Here is a 25,980-nt window from a genome sequence, read left to right on the forward strand (position 1 = left end):
CCCCAAACTTGCATCTCTGGGTGGTTTACAATTAAAATAATTTAAAACATTAAATAAATTAACAATTAAAACCATTTAAAATAATAAAAACATTTAAAACCCAGTATTAAAATTATTTAAAACTATAAATCTAATTTAAAGCGTGGGTGAATAAATGTGTCTTCAGTGCCTTTTTAAAAGTTGCTGGAGATGGGGAGGCTCTTATTCAAATGTCTAGGGACTGCAAAAGAGAAGGCCTGTTCCCAAGTAGCCGCCAGATGAGTTGGCAGCAGCCGTAGGTGAACCTATCCAGATGATCTTAGCAGGTGGTGGGGCTCATGGCGAAGAAGACGTCCTCTTAAATACCCAGGGCCTAAGCTGTTTATGGCTTTATAGGTAATTATCAGCAACTTGTATTATGTCCAGAAATGCATCGGTAGCCAGTGCAATTCCTTCAACACAGAAGTAATATGATCTCTCCTAGATGACTGAGAGACCAACCTGGCTGCCACGTTCTAACCAACTGCATTTTCTGGACTACATACAAAGGCAGCCCCATGTAGAGCACATTGCAGTAATTCAGCCTAGAGGTTACCAGCAGATGTACCACTGTTTTGAGGTCGTTTATTTCAAGAAATGGACGCAGCTGGCTTATCAGCCGAAGCTGATAAAAAGCACCTCTGGCCACCGCCTCAACCTGGGACACAAGGGAGAGGTTCAGATCCAGAAGCACCCCCAGACTGCATACCTGTTCCTTCTGGGGGAGCATAACCCCATCCAGAACCGGCAGGTTAAAATTGTCTCCTGAGTTCCGAACCTACACAATATGTACCTCCATTTTATGTGGATTCAGCCTCAGTTTGGTATCCCTCAGTCAGCCCATTACTGCTTCCAGGCAGGGATTTAGGGAGGTTCTCCTGATGATGTTGACATGGAGAAATAGATCTGGGTGTCATCAGCATATTGATAACACCCTGCACCAAATCCCCTGATGATCTCTCCCAGCTGCTTCATGTAGATGTTAAACAACACTGGAGACAATATGGAGCCCTGAGGGACACCATACAAAAGTTCAGATTTTGAAGAACAACAGTCTCCAAGAGACACCATCTGGAATCTGCCTGTGAGGTAGGAGTGGAACCACTGCAAATCAGTGCCTCTCACCCCCAATCCTATCAGACGTTCCAGAAGGATACTGTGGTCAATAGTATAGAAAGCAGCCAAAAGATCCAAAAGGACCAACAGAGTCACACTCCCTCTATCAATTCCCAATTGGAGATCATCCATCAGGCCGACCAAGGCAGTCTCCACCCCACATCCTGCCTGAAAGCCAGTTTGAAATGGGTCTAGATAATCAGCTTCCTTCAAGTCCACCTGGAGCTGGGAGGCCACCACCTTCTCAATCACCTTGCCCAACCATGGAAGGTTGGAGACACACCTGTAATTATTTAACTCTGAGAGATCCAAGGCAGGCTTCTTCAGAAGTGGTCTAATGATTGCTTCCTTAAGACAGTTGACTAGGAATGTGCATAACACAGATTTGGCAATCTGTTTTGAGCTCAAAAGAAAATGTTAAATGGCCGAAATATTCTGTTAAAAACAGTGGTTGAGCTGTCTGTTTCACTGGAACAATTCAAAACGTTTTGAGTGTTTCAGCCATCGGGAACAATGAGGAATTCAAAGCACCCCATTGTTCCCTATGAGTAGCTCCTAGGGACACCAAAATGGGTTGTGTGGTAGGCCATGTTGGGTGCTACCTACCACCTAACCCACAAAGAAATGGACTAGCAGGCGATATTTAACAAATATTTAACCTTTCCCCCAAATAAGATCCCTATAGGATCTTATAGGGTTTTTTGGAAAAGGTTAACAAAAAATCACCTGCTTTCCTGTTTCTTTTGTGGGTTGGGTGGTAGGTAGCACCCACCATGGCCTACCACACAACACTTTGGTGTCCCTAGGACCTACCCATGGGGAACAATGGGGTGCTTTGAGTTCCCCATGGTTCTTTATAGCCTAAACTCTCAAAATACTTGAAATGTCTCAAGTTTGTTTCGTCAAAACAGCCAGAAATTTCACTCAGAATATCAAAGTGTTTCAACCAAAATGGGTTTTGTTCATGTTCTGAGCTCAAAATAGGTCCTTTTTAAAGAGGGTGTTCTGTTTTAAGTTTGAAAACCTCGAAACAGCCCATTTCAAGTAAAAACATTTTGCAGACAAAACATTCTGCACATCCCTACAATTGACAGCACATACCTACAATTGTAGGGATGTGTAGGCATTGCACATCCCAACAATGCCCCAGCATGTGAGGCATTACCCTGAGAAAAATTCATTCACTTTCTTCCTCAGCCTGAAGAGTTTTCCTTTAAAAAACAAACAAACAACAACCTTCCATGGTGATTCTCATTTTTTTTATCTTGATACGGTAATGAGATCAAACAAGTTGATGAAGCACAGCTATTGCCTGGTTTTAGTATTTATATTTTCATCTCATTTAGAATGTATACTAAAAAGAGTTTCCCATGTGAACTCATTATAAATGAATGACCATAATCCAGTCCAATATCAGTATTCTTAAAATAGTGTTGAATTCAGTACAGAAGTTAAATGATGAGCTCCACTGAAATCAGTGGAGCTTGATATTCTTTCTTAACATTGACTGGATGGTGCCAATATTTTGTCATATTTTATTAGACTTTGTGCATCTTGTCTATTGCTGGCATCTGTTTTTAATGGTAGAACATGATAGTTCTGAAGATCATTAATGATTGTAGAATATCTTTTTCCAGAGGCTCCAGTACTATTTTTATTGAATAACACCAAAAATATTATCTTGCCTGTGTATATAAGAGAATTTGCTATTTCTTTATTAACTGCAGCAAAGTCCATCCTGGTGACGATCCATCCATCTATCCATCAGTAGACAGCAAGTGATGTCCTGTTCAGTGGATAGCTGAAGTTGGGCACACTGCTAGTGGAGATCATCAAAGACTAGTGGGTTTAGATACTTTTTAACGGTCTTTACAGCCTTGTAAGCTAGAGGCATTTATAGTAATTTGGTTCTGGTTTCCAACTCTGAAAATGACCCTGATTTACATGTTGCCAAGTTATTCAAATACAGGAGGACCTTGTTAATCATGGGTCCAGCACTCACGGTTTTGTGTATCTGTGATCAGGTAATTGGCACCCGACCTCAGTATACACAGAAAAAAAAACAGGGAGGAAAAGGTCAGAGCTGCATATCCATGGGTTGGAGGTGGCCAGAAATGACCTTGGAGGTCATTTCTGGGCGCCATTTTGTGTTTGGGAGACACTTTATGGCTAATTTAGTTGAAAAAAGGAGCAAAAATGCCAATTTCCAGCCAATTTTTGCCTTGGATGCCCTAGACCACTCTGCAGCATGGTAGGGCATGTTGGAGGTGATTTGGGGTGGGGGGAATGGGGGCAAACCCCACAATTTAGGCTGATTTTTGCCATTTTGAGCAGTCTGGGAACCTAATCCCCCAATTCCTATAGACGTAATGCCCCATTAATCGCAGATCTGCTATCTGCAGGGCCCCCCCCATGGAATGGAACCCCCACAAATAACAGGGTTCTCCTGTATGATTGTTTTTGTGTTTATCACTGATAATTTAAAAACATTTTTATTGTAACTAGGCTATAATTACATCTCTTCCCATTTCTTTCTGTATTAAACCTGTTATGATTATTTTATTATTCATCTGTTTGGTAAAGACTGACTCAGTTAACTGGTATTTTTTCATTTTTTTCAATATGCCTTTATTTTGTTGGATAACCTGTTATCTTCTATGTTCTAGCTTTTATCCATCTGCTTTCTAAGTTTATTAAAACAATGATTAATAAAATCTCTATGTGTGCATGTCTCTATGTGGGAGCTGTCCAATGTAGTGAGGCCCAGGGAAGACAAGTTGCACATTATTGTCATGGAAACTGAAGTTTTCCCTTACTCATTTGATGACCTTTGTGAGAACAGAGTTAAGCTATTATTTAGTGCCTTTTCAAAATCCCCATGTTAGAATATTTGGGTAATTTTTGATGGTAACTGTGGACCTTGAAGACAGCTGGAGATATTAGCTCAGTATCCTTAGACGTGGGAACCGTGTTAGAAAACCAAACCTATGTTAGTAGAAGTGTAAAAAGGTAGTTACTCAGATAGTATCTAGGATAAGTGTGCACAAAGATGCATTGAAGATATGTAGTTACTCAGATAGTATCTAGGATAAGTGTGCACAAAGATGCATTGAAGATATGTCAAGTAATTTTGCAGAGTATGGGTTTTGTATAGCCTAAGGCCACATTTGGACACAGTAGGAAACCGGAGGTCTGTTCAGCGCCTGTTGCTGGAGCCGCATGTCTGAATTTAGCAAACTGGAGGAAAGGGTGAAAAGGGACCTACGGTTTGGAGTGTGCACAAAACCACATGACCTGGTTTGGTTCAAGTTTGAACCGGACTGGGCCAGTTTTGTTTTGCCCCCCCATTGACCACACCCCATTTGGTTTGGTTCGGGGTGAATTTGTTGAACATTTAAATTTTTTTAACTTACCTCCTCCGAGAGTCTTCTCTGTGGTGGTGGTGGGGTCTGTGTAGGTCCCCCCTCCCCTACCAGACTTCCTTTTTGTAAAAACTACCCATTTTGGGCTTCTTTGGCCCTTTCTGGGCCTATTCGCTGGTGTGGTGGCCATTTTGGAGGCCACGGCACCTGTGCATTGGGACCCTGCATTGCCTGGGTCATAACCCAGCCACATAGGGTCCCACTGCACATGTGCGGTGGCCTCCAAATTGGCTGGTGCACTGAGGAATAGGCCCGGAAAGGGCTAAAGAAGCCCAAACTGGGCGATTTTTATGAAAAGGGAGGCCGGTTAGGGACCTCCGCGAACCCCACCCTGCCACCTCATATCTGCTGCATGTCATGATGTACCAGTTCCTGGAGGGTCCCTTAATGCTCAGGAGCAACTGTTTTGAACTGAGATGCAGTGCACAGCATTAGGGATGTGCATGAGTCAGTTTGGCGCTTCCAAAAGGAAGTGCTGAACTGTCGTGGATGCTGATGTTCAGACTGGCTTGACTGGCCGGGGAGGGGGTGCTCAGCACAGTTCCTATAAAGCATGTTGGGCTAATTTGCAAAAATGGGCACCATGTACAGCAACAGCAGTTTGGGATCCTATTATTGTACCTAAAGCTTTGTTAGACTGAAAATGCTAAGACAGACAGTGGGAAACTTCCAGACAATCTGTCATGACTTGTCTCATTAATTTCAGTGCTCCTGAATTTTGACTAACCAGTATGGATATTGCTTAATAACATTTCTGCAATATCTGTTAAACAGAGATGTGGTATGGAAATTTTTACTCCAAAAACATCTACACCAATTAGTCAAGTTTCAGGACCACTGAAATCAATGAGACAAGTCATGACTAATTGAGTCTGGAAGTTTCCCATTGTTTCTCTCAACATTTTCAGTCTAACAAAGCTTTAAGTACAATGACTGGGTTCCAAAACTGCTTTTGCTTAAGCGGAAACTACTTTTGCTGCACATGGTGCCTATCCTCAGAAAATTTGCCAAAACAGAAAATCTTTCATAACATTTCCCCATACTTTATTTTTTCATGGAAAGTTTTCTATTTCTAAAAGTTCTCTTGGAAAAAATAAATTCAAATAAAGTAAGGGGAAATGAATATGGACGAGGGTTTTTAAAACTATATAAGTAGGTCAAACAAGCTGAACCCGCACAGAACATCTGTGTGCTAATGCACTTGGCTTTCCCACCCCCTCAGTCAGCCTTCTCCACCCCAGATGCTTGTCAGGGCAGCAGAAGGCCCCACACTCGGCCTTCCCCCACAGTTTGGCCTCTCCCCCAAGATTTCGCATGGCTGTTCCTCCCCCACCCAATCTCCCTTTGTTCAATGCTCGGCAGCTGCTTCCCCCTGCCCATTTGCTGCTTGTTCTTTGTGCTCGTTGCCTCTTGCTCTTTGTGCACTTCCCCCATTCGCTGCTTGCTCTTTGCGGGCTCCCCCACTCACCGCTTGCTCTTTGTCCACACACCCCACTCGCCACTCGCTCTTTGTGTGCTCCCCACGACCCGCCACTTGCTCTTTGTGCACTCGCCTTAAGCCACCCCATGGCAGCAGAGAAGATGGACAATAATGGATCATGGCTGCAGCACGGGCGGGGCTTTGGCCACGCATGACCTTACCATGTTAAATTTATAGATTACATGCTAAATAAGATCAAAATCTATTTAGGGTGCCAGGGAAATTTGTACAGTGGTATTTTTGGAAGAAAAATGCACATTTTATGCACATCTGGGGAAATTTGGATGGGATTCCCCCCCCCCGGAAAACCCACATCTCTGCTTTTTAATATATTAATTAATATTGTTCACATTAATTACAATGACATTAAAGATAAGAAATTGCTTGCCCTGTTTCAGTACTTTCTAGTCATTGTATTGTTGTAGAAGTAGCAAAAAAATCTGCTTTGATTGCACCTGGCTCCCCAAAGGAAGACAGGACATGCGTGTATGGATGAAAACGTTATTAACTATAAACTATCTACAACAGGTCTAAACATAACATTCATGAACTAGAGTGTGGGCAACTCCGCCCACTTTTCAGGTAGAAGCAACCTCCTAGTGAGGGCTGACCACCTCTCAGTGTTGAGCGAAGCAGCCAGGCTTGGCAGACACCATCTGAACCCTCAGATAGCCCCACCAAGCCACACAGTTTACTGTGTCAAGCAGATATCTGCCAGAGTCACCATCCCCTAAGCCCTGAAGCTCTGAGTAGCTGAGCTGGACGGCACCCAAAAGTTGTGCATTCCCAGATACCCCTGGGCCTAAAATCCCTGAGGGGCGGTTCCATGAAACCATCGTCACCTGAAAGGTGCCTATATCTGAACACCAATCAAGATCTTAACCTCCAAAGCCTCTATGCACCTGCCAAAGTGGCCACTTAACCTGCAATAAGACTCCTGCTCCTAAAAGGGGGGGCATTCTCTTTAAAACACTGTCAGTGAGGAGCAGGCGAAAAGATCTCTGTGCAAGGGCAATCAAGTGAAGACTAAGAATTAATGGCCAAGTGACCAACTAATCCCTCACTGAACTGGAGAGGGTGGGCAGGAGACATGGACCTTGCCAGGAATGAGGAGGGAGAGCATGTGTGCTGTTTAAGTAACAGCAGTGATGTGCTAATCCATTGGCCTGTAAACACATGTGGCCAACTCCTCTGTGAAGACAGCTATACACTAGCTACATCCCCCTGGCCTGGATGCAAAACTTGTTACTCCCAACAGCTGCTAGGCATTGGGTTGGAGCAGCATTTTAACAATTCTCCTCATGCATGCATTTTGTTAATATGTTGAACTTATTTCCTGGCAAAAAGCTTGCCATGTTTTAAGAAATTGTTGCAAAGAATGGAAACTCATTCAGATTAAGTCTAAGTACTGGGAATGGACAGCAGAGGTCAATGTGGTTAAGTAGGAATGTGCATAAGCTAAATAAAAACCTGAAGGCTTCTAAAATTGCAAGCAAATGACCAAGAGGAGTTGAGCAGGCTCAAAAATAAATAGATTTAATGTTTTGTTTGAAAACATGTTTAATAATGTATGACAAAATAAACTGTCTCAGCCTCTGTGTATAAAGTTCTTCAGGCAAACTTTGCTTGCAGAATTATAATCTGCACAGAGCAATTTAGTTCTGTTGCTTTCCATAGGTCTACTTGGGTTAAGAGGCTTGAAGAATGAAGCTTAAAGCACGTAGGATAAGAAAAGCAAGAATTTATAGCAGATGGTCTGACGAGGATTTTTTTTTTAATGAAAGTTATGAACAGAAGGTATATGCTTGCTTGCTTGCTTGCTTGCTTGCTTGCTCTGATTTAGAAGCTAGATTCTTGAAGGTTTAGTGTTCCTTGACCTAATGCTTTAGGAGCAGAGATCTGTATTGTCCATGATCTCTGCACTGGTCACTTAATTGGTAGCCTTATGAAACTGGTATTTCAAGCCACCAGAGGATCTGTTAGTTGGATGTTGTTTGTATGTGCTATTATAGCATACAAAACTGCTATGTAGAATTGAACTTCATAAGGGGGCTGCAATATTGATTAACTATTTTGTTCATAACTTTAATTCTTTCTTGCAGTCTTCTCTTTTCTCCCCTCTCTTCTCTGTACTTGCTAATTGTCTCATGCTTCTAGCACTGAAAGACGATAAGCACATTTTTTTAAAATTAGGGTAGGAATAAGAATAGAGACCTTTTTCATAGGATTGCAGCGTTTCCATTTGCCCTTGTCATGAATCCGATTCTCAGTGCTGGTCTTTAGCTGTTCTCCTCCCTTAGTTTAATTACTCATCTGTGATCCATGGATGTGGATTATCTCTATGGATTAGATTTTTTTCTATGTTAAAATTTGGGGCCATTCACATGATCTGGTGGGTGGGCAGGAAGGCTGGTCCAATTCACCTTCCCCCAGATGATCGCTGAAATATTGCTGGGAGCACAGACTGCATTTCCAGGTGATCCATGTTTCATGGCACAGTGTGGCGCTCTGGAGGCTGGGATAACCCATCTTGACCTCTGGATATCCTACGATGCACCATGCAACATGTGTGGTCCATTGGGGGATTCCCCCAGGAGACGTGCACTGTAAACCCGTCTCTGTGTCCTCTGGAGCTGAACGCAGCCCCAGTGAAGACACGATCCCGGAGCCCAGGTTAATCCCGGCAGTTCTCAAGTGCAGCCTAACCCAGGCTGGGCTTGCCTAGCCTGGGTTAGGGTGCATGTGAGAACAGCCTCTTTATATTGCTTTTCTTCTAAAAACTGATCTCTAATCAGGTTAACATAATACTGCCTTGAAACATAGTTTTAGACAATACATAAATATGTCAAATAAATAAATAAATAAAATTAAAAGGGAATGCTGTAATAATGCTGATATGATACTTGATCGTCATCTACGGGCTTTCTTGCTTTCTGATCTGCCTTTCTAAATTATTTCTGTATTGTATATGTTGCCATTCTTATTCTAATGCCTGGAGATATTGGAGCAAACTCATAGAAGCCATTTTCTTTAGAGTATTTGTCCAACAGAACCCAAAATGAGAAACACCAGGGTCTTAAGACATAGGATTCTGCTGATGTTCTGTGACAAGTCTGCAATTAATGTCCATGGTCCTAAGCACACTTAATTATGTTTTGGATTGTGGCTGTGGTCTGTCTATGAAAAGGCTGGGCATACATCTTCATTGCAGTTCTCAGTGGGAAATACTTTAAGAATGAGGATGTTCTCCCATGCAGCCTAACGCAGCTAGTGACGTCCAGCCTGGGTTAGGCTGCGCATGAAAACCGCTGAGATCGGATCTGATCCCAGCAGGCCAGCACCGCCTAGCATGGCTTTTTAGCCTGGCTGCCAGCCAAGGTTAAGGGAGTGAGCAGTGGCGCACCCAGGTCATTTGGGAGCCTGGATCTGAAGGGCTTCAGAGGTCCCCCCCCCGTGATGGGGGGTTGAGGAGAAAGTCCCCCCTATTGCACACCAGTAAAAAAACAACAACATCACTGTGCGTTGGTGGCACTAGCTGTGGGGAGGGTGGGGCAGTGAGGAGGGGAGAGTTCCCACTGTTACCCTCCATCTGTGTCCGGGATGGGAGGCAGCGAGCTCTATCTAGCTCCGCTCCCTCCTCCCAAGTGACAACAACTTGCCCCTCTGCTTCCTCATGGTTAAGACAGTTTTGCAACCTACTTCGCCCTCCTGCCCTTTTAACATGAGACAGGAGGTCCATCCCCTTCATCTGCCTGGATGACACAAAGTGCGCTGGAGTTTCTACAGCTTGCTGTTTTAAGGGGTCAGGCAGACGGGCTAAGAAAAAGAACCTCGCTGGATCATTCTGAAAAGTCTCTTTTAGCCTGACAGCCTGTTTACAACAGATGCCCACAAGCAGGAAGGAGGCGAGAGGCTGTCACTTGGGTTGAGCTCTATCGGTGGTAGTACAAATGGCTGAAGAAATTGAGCTCTACAGTATCCTTTGCCAGGGATTTTTAAAAAATGTGCAACCAGACACAAAATGTGCAGTTAAAAAGTCACAGTTCTGGAAAAAAAACCATTGGTGCATTTGAAAAATTCAAGTTATGCAAAAGTTGTATTATGTTAGGTGATGTAAAACGTTAATGTTAACAATGGCAAACAAACTGAGTAATCCAGGTTCTTCTATAACCCAGCCCCAAAACTCAGCCCCTTATCAAATATAGCTATTTCTCCTCCCTTTGCTAAAGATGCTTTCCATCCACTACATTGCTTCTTGCCACGGTCATCATCAACATAACATCCTTCTGCAATAATGCTTTCAAAGGCCCAGTTCTGAGGATTTTCTTCTACTCTTTATGTAGACTTCTAAATGTCATGGAATGTGACTCTAGGCAGCAAAGTATGTGAACACAGACCAGGAAAATGGTCTCAGAGGTGTGTGTAAACAGTGGCCTCTGCGCAGTTCTGAATTTGATCTCATCCTCTGAACTTTTTTCACTGAGGCCTAATTGGGTAGTGAGGGGGGCCACTGAATGCAGCATCTTTATTGTTTTTCTTCCTCCAAATTCAATTTGGTTTCCAATTTGGAAAGTTCTTATGAAAGCTGAAACAGCAAAGCTCAATTAAGTAGAGGCTACAAAAGAGCAAGCTGATGAAATGGAACCATATTGTTGTGTATCTCTGGTCAAAAGAGCCATAGTGCCCCCCTCTTTAAATTCCTGATAATTTGCTCTTTAGGGCCTAGTAGGTGGAACGTCGTGCCTGCTGCAGTACTTATGGTCAAACATCTAAACTGCTTCACCCAAAATCAGTTTCCTGACCTTCCTTATGCCTTTTAGGGCTTATTTCTGCCCATAATGAAACCTTTCTTAATGGCTTTATAATCTGTGCCTTATCCAAGGGGGAGAAAATCCATGGAATGTATGCATTCAAGAAAATCATTGACCAGATAGAATTTAAAAACAAAACAAAACTTGGAAGTGGGAAAAAGAGCTCAAATTGGTGATGTGGCCACTGTACCTTATGTTAAATGTGTAGTTAGATAACTTGATTTGGCTTTATTTTAGTTAAATATCAGCCATGAAGGTAAGGGGGGACACTTCCCATTTGTAGCTTATGGGATCTCATGGCATGGTGTGAAAGCATGGTTGTGGATGTGTGGCCTGAGGCCACTCTGTTCTAAGGCTCCACATTGAAAGAAACCAGTGGTCTGCCACAAGTTTTTCCCCATTGCCAAGTCGCTACACTTAGGGCTACCAGCCTTTGTCCGAAATTATGCCTTCACTCTCTTCATGTTCCAAAGGGGAGTTATGGGGGCAGCACATGTGAAACAGTTCTCAGGTGTTAAACTTTTGTTGCAGTTTGGAAGCCCATTGTTTAAAAAACAAAATTTCCATACATCCACAGGTATCTAAAGTACGTAGAAATCCCTTCATGTCCACTTCCTGTCCTGTTTAGGCACCATTCAGAACCATCTGCAGCACACCCACTTTACACGGAATGATCGCAGTCACAATTCTTCCATAGTTTCGTTTGGTTGAAAAGTCTGTCACCAATGCAGTTTACAGAAAATACAAGGGAAAATGCAATGGATTAACCTACAGAAATGACCTTAAGGCCCAGTGACATTAATGGGATTAAAATATGCTTAATTTTATCTGTATTGCACCCAGTATCTTTATTTTCATGAAAAACACAACAGCTTGATTACAGTATCAAATCACACAGGGTAATCTGTGAACTCAAAGAGGTCTGAGGATTATTTCCATCTCAGACACAATAAACTGCTGAGCACATTAGTGGTAAAGTTCCTTTGCTTTCTACAGCCCTGATACTGTTCATATTCCATTTTGAGGTGAAGACCCCCTTGTGAACATACAGTGCCCCCTTTAAACTTCCCACTCCCTGAGTTTGGTGAGTAGGAAAGGGGGAGAGGCCCCATGAGTTCCACTGCTCTTGCTGTTTTCTGCTTAGGGCTGTAAACCTTCACTATAGCCAAGAGTATTGAGTGGATTATAAATATGAATGAGCCCCTGCAAATTGATTTTTGGAGTAGTTTGACTTTTATAGAATTTTTTTTAAAAGAAGGATTAAAAATGAAATGTGACAATATATTTTGTGGCAGTGCTGTCATTTGTTTTACTGAAGGGCTACCTCTTTCTTTTTTTTTCAACAGGGGAAAAATGAGCCACATCTAAAACAGCCTCATGTTGCCTCCCAAAGATAGAATGTAAAAGCTTCTAAAACAGCAACAGCATTGGTGAGTGGTGTGTGTGTGTGTGTGTGTGTGTGTGTGTGTGTGTGTGTGAGAGAGAGAGAGAGAGAGAGAGAGAGAGAGAGAGAGAGAGAGAGAGAGAGAGAGAGAGCGCAGCATCCCAATTATTGTTTTAAACATCTACATCTCTTAAAGATTCATTCTTATGGCTAGTTCACAAATTGTTGATCACTGAATCCACAATTAGTAAGAATGAGATTGATGGTAGCAATAACCTCCACATGAATCAAGGCTTCTTGATATTCATGCAAATGGTTCTCAAATGGAAACAAAGCTGAGAAATATTGATACTAGAAGTCAGGATATGTGGACTCTATTTCCCATCATACTTTGGGAGTCTCATGGAACAATGTTATATCATGGGCTGTTTGGATGATACGTCAGCCCCCGTTAATTGAGTGAGGGAGAAGCATGGTTGTTCATGTTTGATGAGATCTCGCCCATTGCATTGTTACCTAATTTTGTGGTGGTAAAGTTCAATGAAACTTACGCCAGTGTGATTAAATGATAGCCTGCTTTGAGGTGGTGGAGGAGACGTGCATGCCAAAGTATCATCCAAACCCACCCATACTGTTCTCAATTCATTCCAATGAAATAATGACATTTGTTTGAAAAACAGGAGCTTTTCAAAATGGCTATCTTATGATACTGGTGGCTATCATATATTGGATCCACTCAGACAACAGTATATCAATATAAAAGAAAACCCAACTCTAAAAATATTTCATATGAACTGAGGTAGACTTGAAGTAACTGTGAAGTAAACTTGCATCTTTTGTTCTTGAAGAATGTTCTTGCTGCTTTTTCTATTCAACACGTTGGCCAACATTCCAATTAACACTGTGCTTGTCCTATGAACAAAGTTGTGCTGCTTGTTAAAAAAAGATCACATATTGTACAAAATTTCCTGGCAAAGCAGATGAGGTGTGCCACAGGTTGCATACCTTGCTGCATGGGCATGGACATGTTTGGCTAATGCAGTGCCTCCTGGAGACGTAGTACAGCAGCCTTAGGCAAGTGCAACATCTTTGTGTATGTGCAGTGTTAGTCTTAGTCAGATAGTTGACCATTGGGATTCCTGAATTTCTTGAACAAATAATCACATACACAATTGCCCGATTCAGATGTTATCTTTTATTTATTTATTTATTTATTTATTTATTTATTTATTACATTTATATTCCACTTTTCCTCCAACGAGCTCAGAGTGGTGTACATGCTTATTTTTATTATGCCGTATGAATGTACAGATGTCGGTACACTCATACCCATGTTTGTGTGAATGACTGTACCTGTGTTCATTTTAAAAGTAAACCTGCAAACAGGCCCTTAAAATGCATGGTGCCAATAGGAAGTGCACCTCTGTACCTGCGTTCAGCATAACATATGAATGACCTGGGTGTAGATCTTTATCGGTGTACACTGTACACTCATCGTATGAGTCTTGAACTTAATGTGTGAATGGGCCTAATATTTCTACATCTTCCATCATTATGTTGGATTAAAACTCCCCTACTGTAATGTAATCTACAAGTTTATCAGTGGACCAGCTCAGATAATTCCAGTGTAGATGTGTGGGGAAGAAGCAGGACACTCTTGTCTCCCTGCAGTCAAAGCCTCGAACCGCCCTCCATGTGATTAGGCAGTTTCATGCTTTGTTGTGGTGTTTGTTTGTAGTGGTGGGGGGAGATGTACATGCTCATTGCTCACACTTCTCTCCCATGTGTTTACTCTGGCTGATTTGGTGTATCATCCAAACTGACCCATATTCTACTCCTCTATGGAGTTCTGAATACTTTGGTTTATCCTGCTTTTGTTACTTTGGTGCGGAACCTGGGTATTGCATTAAAAGACCATCCTGTGAAATCACCATAATGCATGGACCTTAGAGGCCAGAAATACATTCTTATAACAGGCATAAAATGTTTCCTTGGGAGCTGTCTAGTATTTTAGGCTTCAAAGCTATATAACGTACGGACAGAATCATTACTTTTCATTCGCTACCCTTAAATTTTGGGGCTTTGGTTTTAATTTAAAACATGAAATTGTTCATTAAATTGGTTTTTCACTCACACACACACACACACACACACACCCGTCTTCTGGTGTTGATTTTTGTAGTTCTGTTTTTATTGACTTATATTGTGCAGAGGACTTCCCAAAAAGAGAAGAAAAGTGGGGCACAAATTGTATAAGCTACCTCCTTTTGGCATTAGTATTCCTATTCCAAAAGCACTGAAGTTCAAACAAACCAACAATAATGGGTATGAAGGATTTGCTTTTGGACCTAGTAGTGGTGATGGATAAAGGGTTTGATTTTGATAGGCCTATATTGGTGACACAGAAGGGAGTGATCTGTTCTGAGACACAACTCCTATTATCGCTTGTGACAGGCACTGTCTGAGAGGCTGTGAGCAAAACATGAACTGATCTAAGCAGAAAGAGTGATGCAACTGTGTGTTTAAATATTTATGGTGGGTCAGTGGGACCAGGATCTAAGGCTGAACTTGAAAAACACAGCTTGAAAAGATAGGGGAGGGACAGATTACCTCAGGGCAAATTACAGCTATTAATTGAACGTTGTTGCTTAGACATATATTATACTTGGCTGTGCTTCCTTAAGTTGTAAATTAATGGCTGCCAAATGGAATTTACACTATTAGGATTGTTTAATCTTCTGTTTCCATATACATTACTAAGATGTACAGGATAATGGTATGAGCTTTCCCCCGCCTTTAATGCAAGCATTAGATGGTGTAGATTTAGAACAGCCAGAGCGATAATGTTCAGTATAGTGTAATGAACATAGGAAGCTGCCATATACCGAGTCAGACCATTGGTCCATCTAGCTCAGAATTGTCTGTACAGACTGGCAGCAGCTTCTCCAAGCTTGCAGGCAGGAATCTCTCTCAGCCTTATCTTGGAGATGCCAGGGAGGGAAATTGGAACCTTTTCCATGCAAGCATGCATATGCTCTTCCCAGAGCGGCCCCATATCTTACAGTGCTCACAGAGAACCAGTGTGGAGTAGTGGTTAGAGTGCTGGTCTAGGACCGGGAAGACCCGAATTCAAATCTCCATTCAGCCATGAGACTTGCTGGGTGACTCTGAGCCAGTCACTTCTCTCTCAACCTAACCTACTTCACATGGTTGTTATGAGGAGAAACTTAAGTATGTAGTACACTGCTCTGGTCTCCTTGGAGGAAGAGCGGGATATAAAATGTAAATGATAAAATAATGTAGTCTCCCATACACATGCAAAAGAGAGCTAACCTTGCTTAGCAAAGGGGACAATTCAGGCTTACTACCACAAGACCAGCTCTCCTCCCAATGGTAGACATTGAATTATGAATGTGAAGTCCCTGGCTCAAATCTCACTTCAGTCGCAAGCTCACTATGTGGCCTTAGCCAAACCACTGTTCCTTTAGCTTCAACACACAACAACTGTTGGATAGGCAACTAGAGCACAAGTGGAGAAGAACTTGGTTCGAATTTGACAGGATGCTTCATGTGACCCATATGAAGACTTATGCGATGGCGGTGCATGCAACAAAAAAGAGCTTCTGGTCTGCGCACATTGCGACTGCAGGTTCACACTCAGCAGAGCTATCCCAGGTTGTGAGGAGTTCAGTTTCTGCTCCTTCTACTTCAAATCAGTCCCTGGGGTCATTCTAGTATGCTACTTTTATTGAGTTATTTGCAAACAGGTTCTCCTGTATTCGGGACGACTTGGACTCCACTTTTTCTGCAAGGTGTCCTGTGATCTCTCTTGCAGTATTAGATTGGATCAGTTTCAATCTGCGACTCTTGAGGATGTGGACAAGCTGCTTGGGGCAGTGCAGCCTACCACCTGTTCTCTGGATCCTTGCCTGACTTGGCTTCTTCTGTCTAGCAGGGAGATTGTTGGAGGTGGCCTAGTTGCTATCACAAATGCATTGCTCCTTGTCTGAAGGAGGCAATGGTTAGAACACTCCTTAAGAAGCCTTCCCTGGATCCCTTAGCAATGGATAGTTACAGGCCAATCTCCAATCTCCCTTGGTTGGGCAAGGTGATTGAGAGGGTGGTGGCCAATCAGCTCCAGGCAGTTTTGGAGGAAACTAATTATCTAGACCCATTTCAAACTGGCTTTAGAGCTGGCTGTGAGGTTGAGATAGCCTTGGTCGGCCTGATGGATGACTTTTACCAGGGAGCCGACAGAGAGAGTATGACTCTGCTAATTCTTCTGGATCTCTTGGCGGCATTCGATACTATCGACCATGGTATCCTTCTGGATCACCTGGGGAAGTTGGGGATAGGGGGCACTGCTTTGCAGTGGTTGCGCCTCTATCTCTCGGGTAGATTCCAGATGGTGGAGCTTGGTGACAGTTGCTCCTCAAAACGGGAGCTGTTATATGAAGTCCCTCAGGGCTCCGCTCTGTCACCAATGCTTTTTAATATCTACATGAAACCGCTGGGTGAGGTCATCAGGAGATTTGGTGCTGGGTGTTACCAGTATGCTGATGACACTCAAATCTACTTCTCCTTTTCATCTTCAGGAAATGGCACTAATTGTTGAAATGCCTGGCTACAGGCAGTAATGAATTGGATGAGGGATAACAAATTGAAGCTGAATCCAAGCAAGATGGAGGTGCTCATTGTGGGGGATCAGAATCTGAGGGGTGAGTTAGATCTTCCTGTGCTGGATGGGGTTACACTCCCCCAGAAGGAGCAGGTGCACAGCATGGGAGTACTCCTGGATCCAGGTCTCACCCTGGTATCTCAGGCAGAGGCCATGGCCAGGAGTGCTTTCTATCAGCTTTGTCTAATTCAACAGCTGCGCCCATTCCTTGAAGTGGATGACCTCAAAGCAGTGGTGCATCAGTTGGTAACCTCCTGGCTTGCCTATTGCAATGAGCTCTACATGGGGCTGCCTTTGTATGTAGTTCAGAAACTAAAGTTAGTTCAAAATGCGGCAGCCAGATTGGTCTCTCGGGTAACCCAAAGAGACTATATTATGCCTGTTTTGATACAATTACCCTGGCTGCCAATATGTTTCCGAGCAAAATACAAAGTGCTTGTTATTGTCTTTAAAGCCCTGAATGGCTTGGGTCCGAGTTATCTTAGAGAGCACCTTCTTCTGCATGATCCCCACCACACGTTAAGGTTGTCTGAGGAGGTCCGTCTCCAGTTACCACTGGTTCATTCGGTGGCGACTCAGAGGCGGACCTCCTCTGTAGCTGCTCCTGGGCTGTGGAATGCACTCCCGGCAGAAATCTGTAATTTGAGTTCATTATTCTCTTTCTGTTTGGCCTGGCCTTTCAGGGTTTTTAAACTAATGTAAACTGTTTTAAATTGTTTTAAATGGTTGCCCTTGTTTTCCAGGGTTTTTAGCTGTTTGAATGTTTAAATTGGTTTTATTATGTTTTAATTATTTTGGTTTTAATTGATAACTGGTTTTAATTGTTTTTATCCTGTTGTAAACTGCCCTGAGCCATTTTGGAAAGGTGGTATATAAATTGAATGAATTAAACTAACTAACTAACGGTAACTAACTAACAGCTGATCTGCTCTATGAGGATAAATGCAATAGGCTACATTAAGAAGGACCTTGCTGGATCAAAGCAAATGTCTGTCTGGTGGTCTAGCATCCTGTTTCCTTAATTGACCAGGAAGAGGCCTTGTAGGCAAAGAGCCTCTCTGTTCCTTCCTAGAAATTAATGCTCATTGCATATACTCTAATCCTGGCGGTAGCATATAGTCATCATGAATCATGACTGGCGAACACTGATACAAATATCCTCCTACTGGAGGAGTCCTAAGGATTATGGAGATAATATATCTGATAATGTATCAGGTATCAGTTACCTCTGCTAACTGGGCAAAAAGGCACCTCTTAACGTGGTGATTCTCTTTATTTAGCAGGGGGTGAGTAACTGGCCCTAATCCACCTCCCACACAGTACCTCCAGTGACTGTTGCTGGTGTCTATCTCACATTTCTTTGTAGATTGAGCCCATTGGGGACAGGGAGCCATATTATTTATTATTTCTCTATGTAAACTGCTTCGGAAAGTTTTTGTTGAAAAACGGTATATAAATATTTGTTCTTCTCTGAAGCACATCAAAGATTTAAAATGTGATATAAATTCCAGTTATTATTCAGTAGTAGTAGTAGTAGTAGTAGTACAATTCAAGAGATATTCTCTTTCTACTCCAGAGGTTTTGTCTACTGTACATCGCTGTAGTATTTGATATTCCCCAAATATGATGTCTCAGTATTTGTCTCTTGATTCCTCCGTTTTCCCATGTGGGCACTGGGGCTCAGCAAGAATGAATGAACCGATCTGCTCTCTAAAAGTAGATTCATATAATTAATTGATCCAGGTAACCAAAGTAGGGGAGTCACTGGGATATCAGTAGATGTGCTATGTACATATACTTTTCAAGAGCAAAGACAGGATAGCTGGTAAGGATGTGCAAATCGATTCGGGCACAAATAGATTTGTACCTGAATCTGGCTGATTCGGGCGATTTGGAGACAGAACAAATCACCCTTGTGGTCCATTGGCTAGATTTGGGTCCAAATCAAATCATGCCAGATTTGATTCAAATCAATTTGAGATTTAGATTCTTCCTATTAATTCATCCAGATTCCCAGCTTTCATTTTTTTAAAGAAAAGCTAAGCTCTAGCCCTTGTAGAAGTGGAGTTATGGAGCAAAATGTGTGGTCACTATTTTTCAAGTGTTTGGATTAGGAACATAGGAAGCTGCCATATACTGAGTCAGACCATTGGTCTATCTAGCTCAGGTTGTAGGCAGGAATCCCTCTCAGCCCTATCTTGAAGAAGCCAGAGAGGGAACTTGAAACCTTCTGCTCTTCCCAGAGCAGCTCCATCCCCTGAGGGGAATATTTTACAGTGCTCACACTTCTAGTCTCCCATGCATATGTAGCCAGGGTGGACCCTGCTTAGCTAAGGGGACAAGTCATGCTTGCTACCACAAGACCAGCTCTCCTCTCTTTGGTGTATAATAACTTTTCCTTATAATAAATCCCTATGAGGATTCATTATGCACCAAAGAGTCTAAACACCTCAAATATTCCTAAAATATAAACTGAGTATCCAATGCCTTGTGTGTTAGGGGATAGTTGGCACATTATTATTATTATTATTACATTTATATCCTGCTCTTCCTCCAAGGACCCCAGAGCGGTGTACTACATACTTGAGTTTCTCTTTCACAACAACCCTGTGAAGTAGGTTAGGCTGAGAGAGAAGTGACTGGCCCAGAGTCACCCAGCAAGTCTTATAGCTGAATGGGGATTTGAACTCGGGTCTCCCCGGTCCTAGTCCAGCACTCTAACCACTACACCACGCTGGCTTAGATGACACTAATTCCCCACTACCCACCCACAAATCAGTGGGGTCAAAATTAACAGAAGAAATGAAGGTGTGTAATGAAGACACTAAAGAATCTAAACACTTCAAAAATTCCTAAAAAAAATAAACTGAATACCCCAGTGTGTGGTGGTGTAGATGACACATGGCAGTTGACAGTTGGCACTGTCCAAAGACAGAATGAAAGAAATGAAGGTGTGCAATGAATCCTCATAGGGGTTCATTATGAGGAAAGAATCCTCATAGGGGTTCATTATACACCAAAGTACCCAAACACTTGAAAAATAGTGACCACACATGTTGCTCTATAACTCCACTTCTACAAGGGCTAGAGCTTAGATTTTTTAAATGAAATTGGGGGATCCGTGTTAGGGTTAGGATAGGGCGACTTTGAATCACCATTATTTCCTATGGTGGAAATATACAAAATCAGTAAAAAATAAAAAATAAAAATCAACCAAGTGCCCCACTGCCTTGAAATTTGGGTGGTAGGTGGCACCCATGGGAACCTATTCACCAACCAGATTTGGTACCTATAGGACCTTTATAAGTGGTCTGAACTGATATGAATCTGAATCAAATCAAATCCAAATTGAATCTAGGGTAGGCATGTGCACGGACCGGTTCGGAGGCCATTCTAAAGGCCTCCAGACCGGTCCGGACACGCGTGGTTTTGGTTCGGGTGGGAGGTTCTAACAAAGTACAGGGGGGGCTTTACTTACCCCCCAAAGAACGTCACCGAATTCTTTTGATTAAGCGGGCGGCATACCTCCCTGCCGCCCGCTTCATTCCCCCTCTGGCGCGGCTCTTGTCCTTTAAATTCTCCATCGGGCGGCAGGGTATCTTCCAGTCCCTGCCGCCCGGCTCTTCAATGTCCCCGATCGGCTGGCGGCCTCCCCCTGTGCAGCCTCAAGACCCCTGCCGCCCCTTCCCTTCCCATTTCAAGGGGTCGGCAGGAGAACTCCCCTGCCGACCGCGTCCCCTTCCCCGGCTGCACTGCAAATGGCTTCTAGGAAGCCTTTTGTGCGCCTTCGCAAAAGGCTTCCTAGAAGCCATTTGCAGTGCAGCCGGGGAAGGGGACGCGGACGGCAGGGAGTTCTCCTGCCGACCCCTTGAAATGGGAAGGGAAGGGGCGGCAGGGGTCTTGAGGCTGCACAGGGGGAGGCCGCCAGCCGATCGGGGACATTGAAGAGCCGGGCGGCAGGGACTGGAAGATACCCTGCCGCCCGATGGAGAATTTAAAGGACAAGAGCCACGCCAGAGGGGGAATGAAGCGGGCGGCAGGGAGGTATGCCGCCCGCTTAATCAAAAGAATTCGGTGACGTTCTTTGGGGGGTAAGTAAAGCCCCCCCCGTACTTTGTTAGAACCTCCCACCCCAGTGCCGGACTGCAGCTCCGCAGTTCCGTGCACACCTCTAATCTAGGGTGATTCAGGGGGACAGATTTGGACAGAAAACAAATCAGGGATGATTCAATTTGGGCACATATCAGATTTTAAAAAATCAGTTTGTGCACATCCCTAATAGCTGGCCCTTGTACTACCCAAACAAAATATAACACAGTTATATGTTGTACCTGAACAATGGAAGAAACAGCCCTGATCTAGCCATTATATGGAAGGCTTCTTTCCATATGTAGATCTGCTTTCTGGATTGAGTCTTATGCATACAAATATTGAAGAGGGTTTAAAAAAAAAAAAAAGCTTAAATACAGCATCTAGGACAATATGTGCATTGTTCTACGGTAGAGCACCCTCCAAGAAATAGTTCATCCATTCAGCTTTGCCAAAGCTGATTTCAGGTGGATTTTTTTGGAAGGCGTCTTAAATTCAGGGCTACCGTTAAGCACGTGATCAATGCTGATATTGGTAGCTATCTGTTAGGGGACTGATGTAATGATGTAATAATGATGGGGACTGTGTAATGTAGCTGTCATATTTTAAATCAGCTGATCAGATAATTACAAATCCTTAATAATTAAAGCCTTTCCAATCTCCACCCCTCTAGTGTTCCATTCAATGCTTACAAGTTGTTTATCTTCTTCAGAGCTATTAATGGTCGAAAAATAAAGATGAATAATTTTAAAATTTATTTAGGAAGTTCATAAGCATTTATTTGTTACATCTTGTTTAACAAATTGTTCTTTGATCACCACACTTTGAATGCTGCTAGAACAAAGCAGTGCAATAAAAGGATTTTAACTGATGAGACATAACTACATCAGTCTAATTCAATGCCAAATGTAAGCAATCCACCTCAATTATGCTAATTGGTGCCCTAAAAGAAAATGATACAGCTGTTTAGTGAATCAGAAAGGTAGAGATATTTTCTTTTTCAGCAGAAAACATTCTTCAGTGTTCTTGCCAGCAGGCAAGCAAACTGTGTGTACAGAATAATATAATTTCAATATCAAAGCTATTGTGTTTGCATAGATTGTACATATTTTCAGTTTCTGATTAATCTAAAGGTCTACATTTAATCTGTTTGAGGGTTTCTCTCTCATCAGTGTTGCCTCACTTGTCCAGATGATTTATGGTGTGGCATTACATCATTGACCACATAAAACAAACTTGGAGGGCGGGGCATGATGGCGATGAACTAACAGCCTATTTTTCCAGCTCCTGCCCGAGCCTGGACATTTCTCCATCCCAGGCATGCCATCTAAGGGGCTGACACCATCCGGGGGAAGAAAAGACTGTGAAATAGTCCCACCAGCAAGTCCCCCCCTGAAGAGGGAGCAGGGAAGGAGAGGAAGACTAAACAGCTGAAAATCTAAAATTTCCTCCCCCCAGCCAAGGCAGCACTGGGTACTTTGTTTGCTGTAAGTACCTCAAACAGATTTGCAGCCCTGACCACGACCCCCTCCAACAGACCGGCTCCCCGGGAGGTTAATAGCAACCCACCCACTCCCAACTCAGAGCACAGAAGAAGTGGGAAGTGATCCCTTCCAAGACAGAATCCACGCAGCACTAATGCTGACCAAGCAACTTGTCCCCAGCCAGGTGCCATCACCCAACAGCTGAGTGACGTCTGTCTGATTGCTGCCGAATCTCTTCTCCTGGTCCTAGGGCATCTAAACCAAATTTGGGGGCAAATAGATACTCTAACCCAGGCTTTTGCCCAACTCACAGCCAAGTTCCAGCAAGGGATTAACAACTCTGAGGATGTCATTGCAGAAAGGAGCCCCCTTCTCCTTGGCAACTGAAACTCCTTATTGGGTGCAAAGAGTCCTTCAACAGAAACAAATCCTAATTTGTTTTCCTAGATGCGATGCCTTTTTATGGGCTACTAGAAAAAGGATTCTTACCTCACTTTCCCAAATTTTTAACTTCCAAGTTTCTTCTTCAGAGATTGAACACTTCTACTTTCTGCCATCTCAGCTGGATCACAAAAGATTACTTTTAGAGTTTAAGACATCCAGAGTGCCTACCAAGTTACTTCATATTAAACACCTTTTGAGAACATGTAAGATTACTCCCCAGCATGTATTCAAAGATTTTGGCACTAGAGACTTATTCAATGGCTCCGGTACAGTCAAATGCAAGAATTATGGCACCTCCTTGTCGATTCCAACACCAAGGTCACATACCTAGCCAGCTACTTCTGATAAGACAATGCCAACTCTCCCTGCTGAATTGGCTAACTGCCAAACATGCAAGCAAGACAACCTGATGCAGCTTAAAAATAAACTGGCTGCCCTCCTCCAAAGACTGTATTCGAATACACATGATGATGATGATGGTCATCTCAGCCCAGCTTCAGACACAGATACTGACCTAGATATCACTGACCCTGTGGAAATCCAGTTTAAGATTTCCAATCAAAACACTTCTAAGGGTTAATCCAGCTGACTTCACCATCGACTTAGGGGTGGAGAGTGACTGTGATCAATCCACCTGTGCTCCCCCCCTCACAACACACAGCCTAGCACAGCAAATGCAGAGGGCGCTAAAAGGATGAACTTACGTCCAGGAGTGATGTTGTCTACAGACCCACACTTTGACAGTGTCACTGCCCTTCTTGTCACAGACAGGCTGCTTACACTTTGTAGCACCCAGCCCTGCATTGCAGAGCCCTCCCCTCCTATGGATGCTGTGGAAATTACAATGGGGATGGAGGCAGCCCAGGAGAGGGAAGGGGAGTCCACCCCAGTGGTAACCCAAGATCCAGAGACAACACAACAACCCTTCATAGGAGAAGCGCCTCCCACAGAACTGGAAAGGGAACTGACTTACCCCCAGCCACTAAGGCTCAACCAGACAACATGGAAGTCACTACAGATGCCTCTCAAGACCCAGGCCCCCAGACCGTCCCAGATGCTGCAGAAGACATCACCACATTGGATGAAAGGGCCGGTACCATCCCAGACAATGGTGAGCAGGACAATCAAGCCAACCCATAAGAGTGGGGAACAAGGTGGCTTCTCCCTCTAGTCTGCCTGGGCTGGATCCAGATCACCTGGCTGATAGACTGCAACAGACACTGAACACCCAAGTTGCTGATAGTCCAACTCCAAATGCCCAATGATACTCAGCAGACCAGCATAAAATTGTGATCCTAACATGGAATGTAAATGGCTGGCATGCATCCTTTTCGGACTCCTCCTTCACTGACTATTTAGCCTCCCACAATATCATACTGATACAAGAAACTTGGACTACTGTGGAGCTATTGCTCAATGGCTTCCACTCACATATTGTTGGAGCTTTACCTGGGGCAGGTTGTGGCAGATGCAAAGGAGGTCTGAGTGTATTCTTTGCTACAGCCCTATGCGCAACTTCCAGACTGTTCCCACCAATCAAACAATATGCAATGGCTGTCCTAGTCCAATTCACTCGATGTGAATTGCTGATAATTAACTTCTATCTCCCGCCCCAATGCAGAAAAATGCAGGTCAGAACATTGTGGACTGAGCTAGAAAACTATGTAGCAGATCTCATCCACTCCAACCCCAATGCCTATGTGGTGCTGGGTGGTGACTTCAATGCTAGGATGGGTCCGGATGACTCCACCTTATACTCCCAACAAAGGGCCTACCCACCCAGCCCTGGGGCTGATGGACTCCCTCTTAGCTGCCTCTCTAAGGATCAAAAGTCAAACCATGCGGGTATCCGCTTGAGCCAACTGGCCACAAGACTTGACCTTTCCATCTTGAATGGCTCATTTGAAAGTGACTACCCAGCTAAATTCACCTTTCTCGCTGGCGCCAGAATGAGTCTGATCGACTACTTCATTACATCAGGGAGCCTGCTACTGCTAGTGGAGGGGTTGTAGGTTATTCCTAAATTTGATAGTGACCATCTTCCTATCATGCTTCTCCTAAAACCATTTATCCACCAGTCTCACATTGAGAACCACTACGGACCCACTATATCTGCAGCAGAGGGAGTACACTGCTGCGCCAATTGGTCAGCACAGTTAGATCAAGAGCTGCATGAGCTATTTGCCTCTGATCATTTGCAGTCAGTCCACTCATTGCTGCTAAATAATGATCCTACCTCTATGCCTTTGGAATCATACAAAGCACTTGCTTGGGAACTACAGCAGCTTCTCTCCTGTAGGACGCGTGTTCCACATGCTCTGCACCAACCGCCCTCCAAGCAGTGGTTTGACAAGGATTGTGTTAACGCTAAAAAAGTCCTTGCCAACACCTATCAAGCCTACAAACATATCTCTGGTTTGAGGGCAGCTCAGGATCTACTTCAGCAGAAAAAGCAATATAAACTCCTGCTGGTCCACAAGAAAAAAGAGGCCATGAAAGAGGCCTGGACGAGACTAATCCAGGCCGCTAGATCCAAGGACTCGGCCATGTTTTGGCGTCTCGCAAAATCCTCTCCCAGCTGTGGTCCAAGCCATCTGGACTGCCACATTCATCCAGGAACCCAGAAGAAACACTTTTATGATCTATATAAAGATCCCACCGCTGCTGGCAGAGACCCTCCTAGTGCCATAGAGGACATTCCAGCATGGGCACCGGTATCCATCTTGGAGATCCACAGCCTTGTCGCCCAACTGAAACCGAGGAAGGCTCCAGGTGAGGACCTTATTCCCCCGGAGGCTATCAAAAACAATCTGGACTGGTGGGCCCCAATCTTGGCATCGCTCTTTACCTTCATCGATGTGAGTGGCCAAATCCCCAAGGACTAGGGGGTAGCAATTATTGTCCCCATCTTTAAAAAGGGGAAGAAGGATGACCTAGCCAACTATAGACCGATCAGTCTACTTAATACCATCAGTAAACTTTATGCAAGACACCTACATGGGAAACTCAGGGACTGGCTGGAGCAGGAAAAGCTTCTTGCTGAGGAACAAGCAG

The 25,980-nt window shown here is 43.6% G+C and overlaps 1 protein-coding gene across 5 annotated transcripts in view; it reads left to right on the forward strand.

Annotated features, from left to right (window-relative positions):
• Positions 1-25,980, forward strand: part of NLGN4X (neuroligin 4 X-linked) — a 318,752-nt gene that overhangs the window by 36,129 nt on the left and 256,643 nt on the right. For 4 of the 5 annotated variants that reach the window (XM_053306970.1, XM_053306974.1, XM_053306973.1 and 1 more), the window contains exon 2: positions 12,194-12,277. The exons of the other annotated variant lie outside the window; for it this stretch is intronic. The gene's annotated coding sequence lies outside the window, so the exon portion shown is untranslated. The remainder of the gene's footprint in view (positions 1-12,193; positions 12,278-25,980) is intronic. 5 annotated transcript variants of the gene reach the window in all.

Source organism: Hemicordylus capensis, chromosome 3, assembly GCF_027244095.1.
Source record: "Hemicordylus capensis ecotype Gifberg chromosome 3, rHemCap1.1.pri, whole genome shotgun sequence".
NCBI classification, from domain to species: Eukaryota; Metazoa; Chordata; class Lepidosauria; order Squamata; family Cordylidae; genus Hemicordylus; species Hemicordylus capensis.